Source organism: Microtus oregoni, unplaced genomic scaffold, assembly GCF_018167655.1.
Source record: "Microtus oregoni isolate MIOR12 unplaced genomic scaffold, Mior012 000050F_ref0000143, whole genome shotgun sequence".
Classification (NCBI taxonomy): Eukaryota; Metazoa; Chordata; class Mammalia; order Rodentia; family Cricetidae; genus Microtus; species Microtus oregoni.
Genome location: NW_024543256.1, coordinates 10,845,565 through 10,866,240, shown reverse-complemented (window position 1 = coordinate 10,866,240; position 20,676 = coordinate 10,845,565). Strand labels below are relative to the sequence as shown.

At 41.1% G+C, this 20,676-nt stretch overlaps 1 non-coding gene across 1 annotated transcript; it reads left to right on the top strand.

The window, feature by feature from the left end:
* The first annotated feature begins 14,929 nt into the window (after positions 1 to 14,929).
* On the top strand, positions 14,930 to 15,036 carry LOC121437293. Its single transcript, XR_005972955.1, has one exon. It is a non-coding gene; the product is annotated as a U6 spliceosomal RNA (small nuclear RNA).
* Positions 15,037 to 20,676: the final 5,640 nt, after the last annotated feature.

Genomic DNA, 20,676 nt, shown 5'->3' with positions numbered 1-20,676 from the left:
TATATAGGAGACGAAGCACCGGACTAGTCTGATAGTCCAACAAAATACCTGTGTCGAAGACATTTCCCATTTACAGTGCCATGGCTTGGTTCAAATGACTCAAACTGGTTGTGGAGAAAGGGGTACACTCATCCATTGCTGGTGGGAATGCAAACTTGTGCAACCACTTTGGAAAGCAGTGTGGCGGTTTCTCAGGAAATTCAGGATCAATCTACCCCTGGACCCAGCAATACCACTCTTGGGAATATACCCAAGAGAGGCCCTATCATACAACAAAAGTATATGCTCAACTATGTTCATAGCAGGATTATTTGTAATAGCCAGAACCTGGAAACAACCTAGATGCCCTTCAATGGAAGAATGGATGAAGAAAGTATGGAATATATACATATTAGAGTACTACTCAGCAGTAAAAAACAAGGACTTCTTGAATTTTGCATACAAATGGATGGAAATAGAAAACACTATCCTGAGTGAGGTAAGCCAGACCCAAAAAGAGGAACATGGGATGTACTCACTCATAATTGGTTTCTAGCCATAAATAAAGGACATTGAGCCTATAATTCGTGATCCTAGAGAAGCTAAATAAGAAGGTGAATCCAAAGACAAACATATAGGCATCCTCCTGAATATTAACCTTCATCAGGCGATGAAAGAAGACAGACACAGAGACCCACAGTGGAGCACCGGACTGAAATCTCAAGGTCCAAATCAGGAGCAGAAGGAGAGAGAGCACGAGCAAGGAACTCAGGACCGCGAGGGGTGCACCCACACACTGAGACAATGGGGATGTTCTATCGGGAACTCACCAAGGCCAGCTGGCCTGGGTCTGAAAAAGCCTGGGATAAAACCGGACTAGCTGAACATAGCGGACAATGAGGACTACTGAGAACTCAAGAACAATGGCAATGGGTTTTTGATCCTACTGCACGTACTGGCTTTGTGTGAGCTTAGGCAGTTTGGATGCTCATCTTACTAGACCTGGATGGAGGTGGGTGGTCCTTGGACTTCTCACAGGGCAGGGAACCCTGATTGCTCTTCGAGCTGATGAGGGAGGGGGACTTGATCAAGGGAGGGGGAGGGAAATGGGAGGCGGTGGCGGGGAAGAGGCAGAAATCTTAAATAAATAAATATAAAAAAAGATAAAATACTTCTAAACTAAGGCAGGGAAAGTTACACTGGATTTATTTCATCTGAGTAATCAAAGCAAAATAAAGCTGCCATGATGGAAAAAAAAATAAACCAAAAAAACAAATGACTCAAACTGTAAACAGCCACAATTGGTTTTTTTTCTTCTGATTTGTAAGAATTGTTTTATCCTTTTTGTTGAGGCGAAGCTCACAAGAAGCATTAAATACTTCAAATACACAGCTCATTTATATTGAGTATTTTTAGTGTTGCAGAGACACAGTCTCGCCAGCTCAAGTCCAATCCTGACATTCAATGGGTCATTTATCTTATGATAATTATATAACCATGTTCAACTGAGAAAGCGCTGTCCTTCTTACCCAGTTGCTGCGAGGATTAATAAAAATGATAGGCATGAGAGACATCAATTTTCTTATCCTTGAAGATATTAATCTGAACCAGGTATGGTAATGCATGCTTGAAATCTTAGCACTTAAGGAAGTTGAGGCGGACAGATAATGAGTATAGGACCAGGCTGAGCTAAATAGTAAAACTTCTTTAAAAAAAAAACTGAAAAATAATGTCTATCACCTGCTCCCCACTGATGTTAGTAAATGCATTTCACATTCAGAATAAAAATTGAAGATACCAGATCATGGTTTTCCTTGTGGTTATTACTATGGTATATTGTATTTTAGTCTACTTAGAGGTAGAATGTCATTATAAAGAACTTCCTTCCATTTGGTCTTCTTAGCACAAGCTTGTAATCACGGATACTTGGGAGGCTGAGGCAGAAGGACTTCAAGTTCAAGGACTGCCTCTGGGTTTCAGGGGGAAGTTTTAGGCCAACTTGGTTAATTTAGTAGCACTTAATTTCAAAACCAAAACTAACAAATGAACTGGTGACATAGCTCAGCGGTGGGACATACACCTAACATAGAGGAGACCCTAGATTCATCCTCTAGGACTACAAAACAAACAAAAAAAGCTCCATTAAACAGGTTCCTGTCAAAGTTGGCAAAAAAAAATGTTTGCAGTATTTGGTGGTTCTAAAGTGCTCACTTTCAAACAAATACGTTACTTAGGGAGCTTTTGAAAAGAGATAAGTGATCCCACGGAAAGCATGACCGTATGTGTACCATTTTAGAGTAAAGGTTGGGACAGACTTTAAACAGGAAACTCCAGGATACTAAGAATGTATTTGGAAGGATGAAAACAGATCACTAAGGGAAGGAAGTAAAACAAGGGAGACAAAGAAAGGGAAGTTTTCAGTTCTAAGCAAAGTAGGGATTAGGCTTCAGACAAAACTTTATTAAAGAAATCCCCGATGGGAATGACGACCAAGATCCTGTCCCACATTCCGTCATACAGTGCTGTATGGAGGGATGGAATAAGAAAAGTGGTCATTGGCCACCAGCCATAACATTTCTGCACAAGCAGTGACTATGCAGCAGTTCTTGGGTGCTGTGAACACCTACAATTCATATTGGGCCTCATATCTGGAGGCTTGGAAGATCATTCTGGATTAAAAATGGTCATGAAGGAAGAGTCCTCATAATGGCAGCAGGGCCTTGTAAATAGAGGAAGAGATACAGCTTTTCCTCTCTTTCCCTACCTCGTATCTGCCGGCACAAGAAAAAGGCATTATCCAGGAAGAGGCGGTTCTCGCTTGGCGTGGCGTGAGTCTGCCACTGCATTGATTGCTCTTACAACCCCCAGCCTCCAGGGGTGCTCCATGTTATGGACAAGACTGTTAGGGATCTTTGTCTTAGTAGATATTTTACACCTTGAATGAAGTATGCAAGGTACTGTATCTACGCATGGTGCTCCTTTTTCTTGCCATACCTTTTAGTTATAGAGTGAGAACAGGCTTATTTGATGGTCTACTTTGTTGGGATTTTTATATTTCATTATTATGAAGAGAATTAATGGTCATGATGTTGGCCCCTGGATGTTGTAAGGGCCAAAATTGCTTTCTGAATTATTAAAGAAACAATAAGAGAGATTGTTTTTAGACCTATTCTGTAGTATGGAAAGTGAACATTCCATGTATGGTGTATGTGGATAAAGTACGTATCGCAACAACCACATTTCCGTTTTCCTGAAAAGTAAAGTTTATTTTCTTTCATTTCCAATTCACTTTGATTTCCTCTATATAATCTGTAGCATGAATAATTAAAAACTCAGAGGCAGATATTGGGGTTCAACCTAAAGACCAGAAAGGCAAAGCAACCAGTCACAGGCTCTTATGTCGACCTCAGTCCAAAAATGGCAATCCTGCCTCCAGGAATCTCAGAAGGAGACTGTGTCTGAGAGCTGTTTTCTCCTGTTTTATACTCCTGTCTAGGGCTGGGATTAAGGGTGTGCACCACTCCTGCCTGGTTTCTATGGCAAGATAGTGTGGCTTGCACCGCCCAGTTTCTATGGCAACTAGTGTGGCTACTGGGATTAAAGGTGTGTGTTACTGCTCTCTGGTCTGTAAGGCTGATCAGTGGGGCTGTTTTACTCTCTGATCGTCAGACAGGCTTTATTTATTAAAATACAAATGAAATTCCACGACAATAATCTTATTGGGGCAAGACAGAAAGATGGAAAATTCAGGAAACATGTAGATAGATGGAAAGGACCCACTCGTGCTAGAATCAGATTGAAGCCTCTTGAGAGCTGAGTGTATGAAAAAATTTTAAGTAAAACATAAATAAATAAACAAACAAATATACAATATAAAAATGAAGTCAATAATCTCAGCACAGCTAACAACATGGACACAATGTTTCTTTTACAAAGAGATATTTCAAAAAGCATGTTAAATAGTAAGGAAGATGGTTAAGGCATATAACGATCTTTCTCCTTTCTTAACTATAAACCTTTAATTTAAACTTTCCTTTTATTTTTTTGCTTCAGGTCTCATTGTGCAACCCAGACTGGTCTTGAACTCACTACCTAGTAAGAATGACCTTGAACTACTGATCCTCTTGACTCCATTTCATGAGTTCTGGGATTACATGCATGTACAACCATGTCCAATTTATGTCAAACTGGACTTTGAAACCAGAGCTGTATGTGTACAATCACTGTATCATCTAAGCCACGTTTCCAGTCCAAACTTAAAATTTTCTAGGAATCTCACAAGAAAACCCATCTACAGTAAAAAGATGTCTCTTGTGGCCCACTCTTTCATCTTATTACCCGTGGAGGCCAGAAGAGAGTGTTATATCCCCTAAAACTGGAGTGACAGGTGGTTATGAGCCATGTGGGTGCTGGGAATCAAATTCAGGTCCTCTGGAAGGGCAGGAAGTTCTCTTAATTGCTGTACTATCTCTCCAGTCCTTAATTCCATTTATAATAGCACCTAAAGAGGGAAATAGTTGAAAATTTAACAAAAAAGAAAAAAGACTTATATGCTAAAAAGTACACAACTTTGTTGACAGGAATTAAAGATGACCTAAACAAATGTAAAGGAAACGTATAAAGTGAAAAAGAATATTTAAAAACCATTTTTCTGCTACAGTTCTATATGTAAAATACAATTGGTGAGTCATGAGCTCAAGAAACTAAAGCAGCAAGCACAGGACTGACACAGGTCTGCACCAAGACCTCTGCATATATGTTATAGCTATCAGCTTAGCGTTCGTGTGGGACGCCTGAGTGTGTGAAGGAGTGGGTCTCTGATTCTTGTGCTTTCTCTTGGGCTCTTTTCATCTGTTGGGTTGCCTTGTGCAGCCTTGAAGTGATGGTTTTTGTTTTTTCTTATTTTATTTTATTTGGTTCTATTTGCTTGTTATCTCTTAGAAGCTAGTTCTTTTATAGTCAGAGACAGAAGTGGAATGGATCCAGAGGGAAGAGGAGGTAAAGGATTTGGGAAGAGTAGAGGGAGGGAAAGCCATAATCAGTACAATTTATATGAGAAAAGAATCTGTTTCTTAGCAAAAATGGAAAGTTTAAAAAAATCATGGCAAAACAGATTGATGACCCAGCTTAAAAATAAACAAACTAATGAATAAGTATGAGACATTTCTTAAAGATATACAAACGTCCAATAAGCACATGCATGGACACCTTCAAGTCCAACGTTAGTCATCAGAAAAATGCAGTCAAAACCTTAAAGAGGTTACTTCACTAAAAAAAAATCAAATAGTAAGTGTTAATGAGAACATGGAGAAATTGGAATCTTCTTACAGAATGTGGAAGAAAAACAGCTTGATGGTTTCTCAAAACGTTAAGCATAAAATGAGCACATACCTGTGCAGTTCTACTCTTGGGCACGTGTCTGTGATGGTTAGTTTTTTTTTTTTCTTTTTTCGAGACAGGGTTTCTCTGTGGTTTTGGAGCCTGTCCTGGCACTAGCTCTTGTAGACCAGGTGGTGATGGTTAGTTCTTACTGTCAACTCGCCACAGTCTAGAATCACCTGAGAAGACAGAAGAGGGAGGTTAGACCGTGGGCATGTCTTGATTGATATGTGATGTAGAAAATCCCAGTCCCTGAATTGATGCTGCCCACAATATCATGTCTGGGAGCCTAACTGGTTAAGAGTGAAGAATGCACACCAGGCAGTGGTGGCACATGCTATCCCGGCACTCTAGCAGATGCAGGCGGATCTCTGAGTTTGAGGCCAGCCTGGTCTACAGAGCAAGTTCCAGGACAGCCAGGATATATCAAGCAAGAAAGGATGCACTTATTGTCTCTCTGCTCTGAAATGTGGATGTAGTGTGACTAGCTGTTTGAGTTTCTGCCTTGACTTCCAGAAAATGATGACATTTTCATCGTTTTGAAGTTTGGAATCACAAGTCAATTAAACTTTTCCTCATGAAACATCATGACCAAAAAGTAAGTTGCGGAGGAAAAGGTTTGTTTGGTTTACACTTCCATATCATATTCCATCATTGGAGGAAGTCAGGACAGGAGTTCAAACAGGGCAGGAAACTGGAGGCAGGAGCTGATGCAGAGGTCATAGAAAATGCTGCTTATTTACTTGCTCCCTGTGGCTTACTCAGCCTGGGCCCTCATCCACAGATCACTAATTAAGAAAATGCCCTACAGGCTTGCTACAGTCAGATCTTAGGGACAGATTTTTTTTCAGTTGAGTCTCCCTCCTCTGATGACTGTAGTTTGTGTGAAGTTGACATAAAACTAGCCAGCACACTCCCGCCCCCCCCTCCCAAGCTGCTTTGGTTAGGGTGTATTATCACAGCAAAGAAATAAAGCTAGAACAAAATCCAAGAAAACAGAAAGTACTTTCTCACAAAACCTTGTGCAGGAATGTTTATTGCATTACTCACCACAGTGAGCAATTGGGAAAATCACAAGTATACATCAAATGAAGAAACAAAATGGTGGCATGTCCATACAGCAGAATATAAACTGTTTAGAAGATTCGGGGTGCATTCCTTGACAATAAACTACTGATATAAATGTGTGACATGGATAAACCGAGATGGGGAGAGAAAAGTGAGAAGAGTAGGATGGGGAGAACTTGGGGCAACAGGATGATTGGGATAAAGGAAGGTTGGATAGGGAGCAGGGAAGCACATATCTTAATGAAGGGAGCCATCTTAGGGTTGGCAAGAGACTTGGACCTAGAGGGGCTTCCAGGTGCCCAAGGCGAGGTCCCCAGTTAGTTCCTGGGGCAGCTGAGGATAGGGAACCTGAAATGATCCTATCCTATAGCCATACTGATGAATATTTTGCATATCACCATAGAACCTTCATCTGGCGATGGATGGAGATAGAGACAGAGACCCACACTGGAGTACTGGACTGAGCTCCCAAAGTCCCAATGAGGAACAGAAGGAGGGAGAAGATGAGCAAGGAAGTCAGGACCACGAGGGGTGCACCCACCCACTGAGACAGTGGGGCTGATCTATGGGAACTCACCAAGGCCAGCTGGACTGTGACTGAAAAAGCATGGGATAAAACCGGACTCTCTGAATATGGCGGACAATGAGGGCTGCTGAGAAGCCAAGGACAATGGCACTGGGTTTTGATCCTACTTCATGTTCTGGCTGTTTGGGAGCCTAGCCAGTTTGGATGTTCACCTTCCTAGACCAGGATGGGGGGGGGCTTTGGACTTTCCACAGGGCAGGGAACCCTGACTGCTCTTCAGACTTGAGAGGGAGGGGGAGAGGAGTGGGGGGAGAGGGAGAAGAGTGGGGGGAGGGGGAGAGGAGTGTGGGGGGGAGGAGTGGGAGGCTGGGAGGAGGCGGAAATTGTTTTTTTCTCAATAAAACCAAAAGAAAGTTAAAAAATAATATGCCAAGGGAGAAATAGTCACAAAAGATCACAATATGATGTCTTGTTATTTATATGAGCTGTTTAGAATAGACAGATCCATGGGGACAGAAAGTAGATTAGTGCTTGCCTTGGACTGAGAGGGTCGCGTGAGATAATGAGCAGCGGCTGGTAATGGATATGGGGTTTCTTAGAGGGGGGCTGAAATGTTCTACAATTGATTGTGGGCACGTGCACATACTAATATCCACTGAACTGGACATTTAAAAGGGGTCAATTTTGTGTGTGTGTGTGTTGTTCCCATAAACTCATTATTAACTAATCTATCACACACTAATAGTTTGTCACATCTAACTGCAAAGAACAACTTAAGAAGTCAATTCCCAGTAAAGCAAAAGCTAAATCAGGTTTTGTTTCTGTGTAGAAAATTTGTGTATCTTAGTCCTTCTTATCCCTGAGGAGTAACAGAAGCTCTACATTTCTGATTAGCACAGTTGTGATTGGGAAGAGTCCTAAAGAGAAGAGTATGCCATTCCAGGGCGACTGTTTGTTAATTTTCTTTCACACACAAGGCAGTAACGTTTCTTCTTGTCTGCACAGTGGCATTTATGTTATGACATTCTTTTTTCACTGAGGACTGAGTAATCCAAGTACTAATTAGTACTTGCTGACCCTCAGCATCCTATTCTTAATTTTATTTTTTAATGATTTGTTTTTATTTCATGCGTATGGGTGTTTTGCCTGTATGTATCTATGCGCTATATGTGTGCAGCACCCACGGAGACCAGAACAGAACACTGGGTCCCCTGGAACTGGACTTACATATGGCTGTCAGTCACCATGTGGGAGCTGGGAATCAAACACCTTCCTCTGCAGAAACAGCCAGTGCTCTTACCTGCAGAAACAGCCAGTGCTCTTACCTGCTCTAGCCCTTAGCATTCTATTCGTACAAATCACAGTTTGCCCTTGTTGGGCTTTTTCTCACTACAAACAGGAAATTTTTGTTATACTATTTATTCATTTATTTATTTAATTTATTCATTAGTGTGTATGTGTCTCTCAGTGTGTACGTGTTCATGTCTGCAGAGGCTCCCTTGGAGCAGGAATTATAGGTTTCTGCAGGACATCTGGCTTGTTTTGTGGATGCTACCATCCAAACCCTAGTCTTCATGATTTCACAGCAAGCACTTTTAACTGGCAAGCCATCTCTGCAGACCCAGACTGTTTGTGAATGTGTCTCTCTGTGTGCACATATGCAGGTGTGCATGCACAGTTGCACACATGTACGTGCAAGCCAGATGCCAGCATCAGATGTCTTCCTCAGTCATTTCAACTTATTTTTTTTTTCAAACAAAGTCTCTTTATGAACCCGAAGTTTGCTGACTCGACTAAATTGGCTGGGAGGTGAGTTCCCGTAATTCCCCTGTCTCTGTTTTTCCAGTACTGAGATTACAGACCAGCTTGGCTCCTATCTTTCTTTTAGTGTGGGTTCTGAGGCTTGAACTTGTGTGGCAAACATTTTACCAAAGAAGCAATCCTTCCAGCCCCATTTCATTTTAACACCCTGTGCCCCATGGTGTTTCCTTATGTTGTGAAAAATCATTAAGAAGTTGTGTAGTAAAAAAAGAATAATCTCTCTCTCTCTCTCTCTCTCTCTCTCTCTCTCTCTCTCTCTCTCTCTCCTGAGTACCTAGTTACCTAGTTTATGTTATAGTTGTGTCATTTTTTTCAATTTGAGGCAATATGCTTTGCTTATTTTTAAAATCAGAATGATGATGATAATAATAATACTCACCCCTGGCTTATCATGATGAAAATCTGCAAAGTCATAAGAATAATAACAGTATATAGTAGAGGTCATAAAGCATTTGCTGTTATTTATGCTGGGTTATCAGTCATATCCCAGGATTATCTGGCAAAACAGCTTCAGTCACATCCAGTCATATGGATAGATGGCAGGAGCCAGGTCCAACCATAACCCAAATTTATAGACTTTCAGGCAGGTTAGCAGGGGTCATTGGGAAGCCCTTAAGAGGAATAAAATATTTGGAAAAGTGGTAAGAGCAGTGGGTAAGGACTAGTCTGTGGTGTGGGAGGTCCTTCTGTCTATTTTTTGCTTTTATTGGTTAATGAATAAATCTGTTTCGGCCAGTGGCTTAGCAGAATAGAGCAAGGCAGGAGTTCCAAGCAGATAGAGGAGGAGAGAGTAGGCGGAGTCAGGGAGAAGCCATGCAGCCCCGCCAGAGATAGACACCAGATGGAACTTTACCGGATAAGCCACAGCCAGGTGACCATACACAGATTAATAGAAATGGGTTGATTTAGGATGTAAGAACTAGCTAGAAATACGCTTAAGCTATTGGCCAAACAGTATTGCAAATAATATAATTTCTGAGTGATTATTTCAGGTCTAAGTGGCTGGGAAACAACGAGCAGCCCCCATCAACAAATCTGAACCATACAACACGGAGACTAGAGAAATATATATGAATGTTAGTTGGAATAAGGACAATCCTAGTACTAATTCAGGCTGGGAGAATAGGATCCCAAACATAATGGTGGAGGGGTCATGCCTATGAAAAATAATGGTACAACTGAGTCTCGTGGACATTATACTCATGTGTAAGCTCAGAAAAGCAGAGGTAGAAAACCTGAGACAGAGCCTACAATGGATCCATGCTTGTGGTAACTGCAATATGCAAATATTTTAAAACTATAATATGTAAATATTTTAAAATTGAACATCATCACTTGTTTTATTTTATCTAAACTGTATGACTTTAAAATAGAATTGTATTAAAATCTAATATGTATCATGTTTCCTGATATTCCCTAAAACAATTCAAGTTGTCCGAGATGTTGAAAATAGCTTTGGGAATTAGCTTAACTTTTACTCTAAGCAGAATGGTATGAACAATACTAAAAGCCTTTGTCAGTCATAAGTAAAGATATGGGGTATCTAGTCTTTAAACTCCATTTTGCAAATATTTCAGACATGTTTCCCAGACAGAATTCCTTCCATGTTGATATAATAAAGTGAACAAAATTCCTGAAGTTCTTTATTAGGGCTGGAATATCAATCACACTCATCTGGTTGACAGAAATTGATTCACAAAGCTTGAGTCCATTTTTTAACTCACAGGCAACCACATCTAAGCCCAATACTTTCAGGGGTCCTGAACTACAGAGCTTGAATCAAGGCTAAGGAAGAAGGGATCTGTAACTGTCTTCTTTCACTTCTGACCATCCTGAGCACCATCACAGAAAGGATAAGAGAAATAGAATGAAAAATAACCTGACAAAATAGCCTGGTTAAAATTAGCCTGAACCATGCTCAGAAACAGAATGTTACTAAAGCAATGAATGTGCCCTCTCTCAATTTCCAAAGCACAACTCTGTCAGCAGGTGTGATGCGTGCATAGTGAACCCTACCATTCAAAGCACAGCCTTTTTGTTATGGAGACTGGAGAGTAGCATCCCCTGTGCTGCCCCTTGGTGAGTATGAGTGATCTGCAAAACCACAGTGCGCAAAGCCTCTGGAGTGTACGGTTACATCTGAAAATAACCCTTCCTGTAAGTCACTGATATCACGAAACAGAGAAATTGCATAAGAGTCACTGTGGACCCATTATAGTACGATGATACTTGTTAGTCTGGCTTAAACCAGGAAGGTATCTAAGGCTCTAAGCTTTGCTCCCCAGTCCTTTGGAGGCTGGGAAAATAAAATGAAGATGAGTCTCTGGGTCCATTTGAAAATCTAAGACCATTAGTAGACTGAATAGGTAACGCATATCTGAGTGCACAGACAATATTAAAATACAAATTCATTTTAAAGTGCTACTGAATGTTGATAGTTACTGAAGCTAAGTAAGGGTAACACTAGGCTTGCTGCATGATTCTCTTTTGTGAATGTTTAAAGTAAAAATTTTTAAGTGTGTTATTAAACTCAGTGAAGTTTTAAAATGTGGTCTCAACCAGTGGATTAGAATTATAAGCATTGCAGTAGTGATGTTGGAAAGAGGTGGAATTCTTTTCTTCCGTTCGTTTGTTCTTTTGTTCATTTCTTCCTAGTTTCTTTCCTTTCTTTCCTTAAACATAGGTTTTGCTATGTATTCCAGGCTGGTCTGGAACTTGCTAAATAGACCAAGATTATCTTTAACTTGAGATACTCCTACTTCTGCTTTTAGAGTGCTGTAATTACATATGTGTGCTTGCGTACTTGGCTAGAAAGGTATTTTTCATACTTGAAACGGTTCAAATGTTTTGATACATTGTGGTTCCTCATGTGAGATGTGTGCACTCTACAGAAGTTGTAACAGTGATACATTATAAGTAGTATTTATATTAGTTTTAGATGATCCGAAAATTGTTTTATTAATATCAACTATAAAGACTGGTATTTTCACTCCAGTCATCAAGGTAAGATGATTTTTAGTAAGGGAAAAGATAAATTCTTTTCAATAGACATATGTCATAAATAGAGTATTTAAAAGCAGATATTAGGGCTGGAGAAATATAGTTAAGAGCACTGTCTGCTCTTCCAGAGGACCCAGGTTCAATTCCCAATACCCACATGTTGCCTCAAAACTGTCTGTAACTCCAGTTCCAGAAAATCAGATGCCCTCGGTGGCCACCAGGCACACACAGCTGATGAATATCCATTAATGAATAAAGAAACCGCCTTGGCCTGTTGGTGGGGCAGAATGTAGGTAGGCAGGGAGGACAGAACTGAATTCTGGGAGGAAGAAGGGAGAAGTCAGGAAGAAGCCATGTAGCCACAGGAGACAGACGCTGGGAATTTTACCCAGTAAGTCACAGTCACGTGACGATGTATAGATTAATAGAAATGGGTTAAATTAATAAAAGAGTTAGCCAATAAGAAGTTAGAGCTAATGGGCCAAGCAATGTTATAATGAATACAATTTCTGTGTGGTTATTTTGGGGCTAAGCTAGCCGGGCAGCCAGGACAAACAAGCAGGCCCTCCTCCTACACACAGAACATATATATGTGCAGTCAAAACACCCATACACAGAAAATAAAAATAAATAACTTTAAAGAAACCAGATACTTTGGGTCTAGAGAGATAGCTCAGCAGTTAGGAGTACTTACTGTTCTTATAAATGATTTAGGTATGGTTCCCAGCATCTGCATGGTGGCTTACATCTCTAACTCCAGTTCCAAGAAATCTGATGCCCTCTTCTGGCTTCTGCTGGCACCAGGCATGCATATGGTATGCAAACATACAAGCAAGCACTCACAAATACAAGTAAAAAATTAATGTTTTAAACATAAAACAAAAAATGGCTATTTGAAAAGTTTTTAACTAACTTTAAGTGTGTTGCTGAAAACTGAGTTACCTATTTGCCCAACTTTTTAAAAGAGACTTTTTTATTTTTATTTTGTGTGTTTATGTGTATGAATGTTTTGTCTTGCATGTATATCTGTACACTATCTGCGTGCCTGGTGCCAAGGAGGCCAGAAGAGGGAACCAGATCTCCTGGAACTGTAGTTAAGGGCTGTAGTAAGCTATCACGTGGGTGCTGGAAACTGAACCCAGGCTATCTTTAAGAATAACTGGTGCTGATTTATCCCATGCTTTTTCAGACCTAGGCCAGCTGGCCTTGGTGAGTTCCCGATAGAACATCCCCATTGTCTCAGTGTGTGGGTGCACCCCTCGTGGTCCTGAGTTCCTTGCTCGTGCTCCGTCTCCTTCTGCTCCTGATTTGGACCTTGAGATTTCTGTCCGGTGCTCCAATGTGGGTCTCTGTCTCTGTCTCCTTTCATCGCCTGATGAAGGTTAATATTCATGAGGATGCCTATGTGTTTGTCTTTGGATTCACCTTCTTATTTAGCTTCTCTAGGAACATGAATTATAAGCTCAATGCTAGAAATCCGGACTTGCTGAACATAGCGGACAATGAGGACTACTGAGAGCTCAAGAACAATAGCAATGGGTTTTTGATCCTACTGCACGTACTGGCTTTGTGTGAGCCTAGGCAGTTTGGATGCTCACCTTACGAGACCTGGATAGAGGCGGGCGGTCCCTGGGCTTCCCACAGGTCAGGGAACCCTGATTGCTCTTTGAGCAGATGAGGGAGGGGGACTTGATCGGGGAGGGGGAGGGAAATGGGAAGCGGTTGCGGGGAGGAGGCAGAAATCCTTAATAAATAAATAAATTAAAAAAAAAAGAATAACTGGTGCTTTTAACCACCAAGCCCTCTCTCTATCCCCTATTTGTCCTAACTTAAAAAAAAGTAATAGAGCATTTCTTTGCTAAGTGTGTGAATTTTATTTTTATTTATTTTTATTCATCTATTGATTTTTACATTCCAGCCACAGCCTTTCCCTTCCTCAATAGCTTTCACCCCATTCCTTCTCCCCGTTTCCTCTCTCCTTAATTCCCCCACTTCTGTCTCCATCCAAGAAAGAGCTGGTCTCCCTGAGTATCAATAAAACATGGCATATCAAGTTGCAGTTAAGACTAAGTACCTCCCCATTTATTAAGGCTGGACAAGGTGACCCAGTATGAGTAGTGTCCTCAAAACCTGTACAAGAGTCAGAGATAGCACCTGTTCTCACTTTTAGGATTCCCACAAGAGGACCAAGCTACACAGTGGTAACAAATGTGCAAAGAGTTCCTAGCAGAGCCCCATGCAGGCTCCCTGGTTATCAATTCAGTTGCTGTGAGCCCCTGTGAGCCCAGGTTAGTTGATAATGTGAGCCTTCCCATAGTGTTCTTGACCGCTTTGGCTCCTACAATCCTTTCTCCTCCTCTGCAGGATTCCCAAACTCTGACTAATGTTTGGCTGTGGTTTGCATGTTTCCATCAGTTGCTAGATGATGCCTCTCTGGTGACAATTTGGGCTTGGCACCAGTCTAGTCCCAGGAGATAGACAGGTCAGGCTACTTATTCGCTATTGCTAAGAGTCTAAGCTGGGGTCCTCCTTGTAGACTCCTGGGAGATTCCCCTGCACCTGACCCTGAAATGTCCCCCCAGCAGTCTCCCTCATCATCCCCCCCCAACCTGATCACTCATGTTTCCATCCCCACCTACCCTAAGTCCACTCACAAAATGCCTTCTATTTCCTCTTCCCAGGGAAATCTGCGTCCCCCTCACCATGAACCCTCCTTGTTACCTAGTGCTTTGGGTCTATGGATGGTAGTATAGTTAATTTACTTTACAGTTAATATTCTCTTATGAGTGAGTGGATGCCATGTTTGTCCTACCTCACTCAGGATGATTTTTTCTAGTTCCATCCATTTGCCTTCAAATTTCCTGGTGTTCTTGTTTTTAACACCTGAGTAGTACTCCATTGTGTAAATGTACCACATTGTCTTTATCTATTTCTCAGTTGAGGGGCATCGAGGTTGTTTTCAGGTTCTGGCTATTATGAATAAAGTATCTATGAGCATAGCTGAGCAGGTATCCTTGTGGTAGGATTGAGCATCCTTTGGGTATATGCCCAAGGGTGGTATAGCTCTGGGTCTTCTGGTAGACTGATTCCCAGTTACATGCCTAAAACTTAGCCATAACAACAGTTTAAACTTATTTGTATAAATATTTTACTCTGGTGCTCACTTTGACAGCACATATACTAAAACTGGAATAATACAGAGAAGATTAAAATGGTCCCTGCCCAAGAATGACATGCAAATTCATAGTGTTTGACAGTTTTCTAAAAAGATTTTGCTTGAAAATGCCATAATGGTATCTAATACTTTGTATATTAATTTCAAAATCTATTGGGAGCTCACCAAGGCCAGCTGGACTGTGACTGAAAAAGCATGGGATAAAACTGGACTCTCTGAGCATGGCGAACAATGAGGGCTGATGAGAAGCCAAGGACAATGGCACGGGGTTTTGAACCTACATAATGTGCTGGCTTTGTGGGAGCCTAGCCAGTTTGGATGTTCACCATCCTAGAAATGGACGGAGAGGGGAGGACCTAGGACTTACCACAGGGCAGGGAACCCTGACTGCTCTTTGGACTGGAGAGGGAGGGGGAGAGGAGTGGGGGGAGGGGGAGAAGGGTGGGAGGAGGGGGAGAAGGGTGGGAGGAGGGGGAGGGAAATGGGAGGCTGGAAGGAGGTGGAAACTTGTTTTTTTTTCTCCTTTTCTCAATAAAAAAATGGAAAAAAAAGTTTTCTAGAAGCACAAGGAATATGAGAAGTAAACTATTACTTTTTTATTTTATGAGTCACTGATGAAAGACCCCAGCTTAGCTGCTGTAATGCCATTTTGCAAGGCTTTCACACAAACAAATGTAAGTTCAAGGTAAAGTTGGTACTCCTAGGCGGCCAAAACAGGATATCTGTGGTCAGACACCAGGCCTAGGAGGGGAACGAACAGTTCTGGGAAAAACTACATGTACCCTAGATACGGCCAAGTCTGCTATTATTATCAGACCTTCATGTCTCTGGGAAACTTGTCCCCTAAATGAACCCATCGCTTCATTCGAACTGACCAATGAGATCCCTGTAACCATGCATTGCTTCTGTATGACTGCTTTTGCCACCCTTGTCCTTTAAAAAGACCTTCTCCCAGCCTGCAGGCACACAAGTCCTCCGAAAGGACTTTGCCGCCCACAGGTACCTGTGCCCACCCAATAAACCTCTTGCTAATTGCAGCCAGTGGTCTCGACTGTTCCTTGGGTTAGGGGTCTCCTCCTAAGGGAAGGACCACTCTGAGGGTCTTTCACTGATTGAATGAATCATCATCATTGTCATCATCATCACCATCATCATCATCATCATCATCATCATCATCATCATCATCTTATTATTATTATTATTATTATTATTATTATTAGTTTTTCGAGATAGGGTTTCTCAGTAGCTTTGGAGCCTGTCCTGGAACTAGTTCTCGTAGATCAGGCTGGCCTCAAACTCACAGAGATCCGCCTGCCTCTGCCTCCTGGGTGCTAGGGTTAAAGGCATGCACCACCACCGCCCGGTGAGAATGAAATTTAATAAATCAAAGTTCAGCAAAATATCTTTAAAATGTGCTGTAAGACTGAAAATTCAGTGACACAATTTTCTGAGAACATGCATCTATTTAGATACATGAATTTTTATAAGGTTTCATTTTCAGCTATAACACCATTCAAGATAAATGTCAGTTTAAAATGAACTCAGCCTTCTTGAATAATAAAGCATTGTTTCATAGTTAATGAAGCATAATCAGTCATACTGACCTCACTAAAATACTAATAATATGTTTAAGAGTACATGCTATAACCACCAAAGAGAACATATTTAATAAACAATTTCACATTTATCTCACACTTTAAAATAGTATACATTAAATGTTAGTATAGCAGTATATGGATATGCTGTTACTATCGGAAAGATTAGTGAGATATTATTTCAATGCATCTTATAAGATTACACCCAGAAAACCCAAAATTTTAATGTATATGTAAGTCATCCTGGTATATATATTGCTAAAATTTGGTTTCTGTTCAGCTGCTTATCCACACAGCACACTGTAAAGCAGCAAAGTCATGTTTAGTAGGGTGGCACAGTTAAAAGGATGTTTGAAGATTGCTGAGAAAAATGAGCCGACAGCAGTTCTTTGCTTCTCTCAGTAGTTTTGGAAGGAACTGAGCTACAGTCACTGCTTTTCTACTTTATAACTGCCGTGGTTTGGATGAGTAATGTCCCCCACAGGCTCCGGTACTTGCACATTTGGTTTCCAGCTGGCCGTGCTGTTTGGGGAGCCGTGGGTGCCGCAGCCTTGCTTGAGAAGGTCACCAATAAGGAGCTTTGAGATTCTATGGCCTCACTCTACTTCCAGACCACTCCTCTGCTCCATGCTTGTGGCCAACGACCTGAGCTCTCAGCTTTCTGTTTCGCTTGCCATGCTCGCTGCCTATTGCCACACCATCCCCATCATTACAAACTTTAAACCTCTGGAACCTAAGCCCCAAATACCTCCCCCCCTCCCCTTCTGTAAGTCGCCTTGGTCAGGGTGTTTTAACCCAGCCAGAGAAAAGTAACACACTGACAAATGCCTGATATAGCTGTTCTCTGTTCTAGGGAGAAGTTATTAGTAGGTTGAGCTGGGATAAGAGCACCATCCCTGTATGGGAGTAGAAATAACTGAAACAAACACACAGTCCAGCAAGAACTCGCTTCTGCCTTACTAAGGTGTGATACACTGTGCATGGAATCTTACCGAGTACTTGGTCAAGGACAGTTCTTAGACTTGGAACTGGTTGCCTATGGACTGGGTTATAATTATCTTTAGACAGTTACTTTGTGTTTTCTTTGACACGGAGACAAATAACCATCAAAATATTACTATGTCAGAGTATGACTAAAATTGTTTAGGCTGAGAAAAATATCAAAACTGTCTAAAATCACTGCAGCTATTAAAACAAACACACATACATACACACAAATTCAGTAAGCACCCGTACAACAGCTTCCTTTGAGATTTATCATTACTCGTGTTTTCCCAAGTAAGCGAGATGAAGAAAAAGATCATGAGGGACTTGCTCTACAGAATGATTTATGTTTTCACGCAAGAAATAGAGAACACTGAAATGACAAACTTGTTTAAAAAATAATATGTAAGATCCTTTCTATCAATAATTAGCAGAGCCACTTGTATCTGGCAATGTGGTCTTCCTATAAGTAGAAATTCTTTGGGTTTTTTGTTTTGTTTTGTTTATTTTTTTTTTTCGAGACAGTTTCTCTGTAGCTTTGCAGCCTGTCATAGAACTCGCTCTTGTAGACCAGGCTGGCCTCAAACTCACAGAGATCCACCTGCCTTTGTTTCCTGAGTGCTGGGATTAAAGGCGTGCGCCACCACCACCCGGCAATTCTTAGTTTTAAACTTTGCTATTATTGTGTGTGGTGAGTGTGTGTGTGTGGTGCGTGCATGTGAGCGCACACATGCACGCATGATGTATGTCAGAGTATGCACACTTATGTGACATGGTGCACACGGGTAAGTCAGAGGGCAACTTCGTGGGGTCAGTTGTCTGTCGTCTTCCACCTAATGTGGGAACCAGGGATCAAACTGGGATCATTTGGCTTGTTCACTTAATGCTTTCACTTGCCAAGTTATTGTTCTGAGCCCCTTTTAACTTTTTTGTTTTCTTTTCAATTTTTACATTACAATATTGCATTTTACATCCCTAATAATTTATATTATAAAAATTAATAATTGTATTATTTTCATATTACATGTGAATATAATTATTCACATCCTTATGTGAATAATGTGTGCATGTGGGTATATGCAGGTGGCACAGCATGCCTATGGAGGTTAGAGGACAACGTTTGTTCATTAGTTCTTTTTTTTATTTGTTTATTTATTATGTATACAATATTCTGTCTGTGTGTATGTCTGCAGGCCAGAAGAGGGCACCAGACCTCATTCCAGATGGTTGTGAGCCACCATGTGGTTGCCGGAAATTGAACTCAGGACCTTTGGAGGAGCAGGCAATGCTCTTAACCACTGAGCCATCTCTCCAGCCCCGTCATTAGTTCTTTTTATTTTATTTTATTTTATTTTTTTCCGTCATTAGTTCTTGATATAGGATGATACTTATGTGACATTCTCATTTTGTGTTAATGTGGACCAGTCATATTGCCCTTCATTTTAAAAAGTTGTTCTGCATGTGAGTTCATTCATGTATTAGGACTCAAACAAGCTGTGAATCTTCATGTATGGATTAGATTGTTTTCAATACTGCAGCCCTTAGACTACAACTTTGTGGTTTTCTTTTCTGGTGTTTTCAAGACAGTGCTTCCCATAATACATACACAGTCAATTAAGCTGAACACTTTTCATGTTGGTGAGCAAAACAGTTCAAGGCTATTAAACAGCTTTCAATGCTGAGTATCATACCAAACCTTTTCTCTACACATGTACTGGCATTTCTACCTTATTTTATGTGACCCCTTTCTTCCTTGGCCTCTTATATTTAGCCTTGACTGAGAGAAAGAGGCAGGCTGAATAGCTCGTGTTCACATAAATACTGATCCACGTGCCCTCTGACTCCTCAAACGACTAAGTGAGGGGGAGGAAGAACAGGCATTGTGCCAGTGTATGCATAAATGCTGTCACATGTAAGGCAAGAAGCAGGGTGACATAAAGCAAGTCACAAGTTGTCAAGAACTCTAAATTGAAGTTTTGTTTTTTATCAAGGTCCCAGAAAACCGAAGCCACATGAAGTCATGACCCTTAACCACTGCCTCTCCCACATAGTGAAGGCGGGAATCAGATACTCATCGCAGTCAACCAACCAGATTGATTTTTCATGCTCCCTTCCTCCACTCTGGGAGACCCTTCTGCTATGCATGAAGGTGAGAGGGATCCTTGAGTGTAAGACCATGTCGGTATGATCCTTCTACCCACAAAGCCCCCAAACATGAACTTCCCAGGGTTTAGCAAAAAGTTGTTTTCTCAATGAATGTATAGAGAATGAAAGCATGTCTCTTTGAAAGAAAGGGGCGGCTTCCACACACAGTAAGAATGCACTCAATACTGACCCCGGTGTTGTAAGAAAATGTTTCTTGTTTATACTGCTGTATTTTAATTTTTAGCTAATCTGAGTACAAAGAGAGCTCTTTCATTTCAGAGAATGAAGGTCTATGGTGTGTGGGAGAGCAGCTAAGAACAATGGGCTCAATTGATAAACTAGAGATGCTCTCAGCTTCTGAGAGCCTGCAAACTCCATCTATAGATCCATCCCAGAGGGCAGAACTAAATAAGGACAGATGGAAAACACAGCTTTCTTGGGAACTGGCTTTTGCTCCTCTGAGGCAAAAATACATTCACTCCGTAGCACCCTCAGTTGGTTCTCCCAAACGTGGTGCTGTGCCCTGGTTTCTAGTGTCTAAAAATAAATCAGGTATTTTTTTTTTCTTTGTCTTAAATTCATTCAACCAGACTTACTTGGAGAATATTAATTGTGCCGAAGCAGAAATCAGGGGCTGCAATTGAACTACTTTTGAATAGAGCTCCTTAACGGATGACTAACATGTTGCCTCCAGCCAAAGTCTTCTTTCTCATGTTCCTTATCGGCCACATGTACAAGACAAACCTACAGCGAATTTTAAGTTAGGTTTCTTCCGGCTGGTCATCAGAGTGCTGTCCATGTTATGTTAGGTGAGCTATGGCCTAAGCTCCCCAGGGTAGTGGGTACCATTAATTTGTTTGAATTCTCAACTGCTACAGCGCATTTAATTGATATTGTCCTTGAATGAAGTTGAATGTTTATAGAGCTGGGGAGATTAATCTCCCCAGCTCTATAAACATTCAACTTCAAACCTTTCACTTAGTAGTTCCCAAGTGAAACTATGT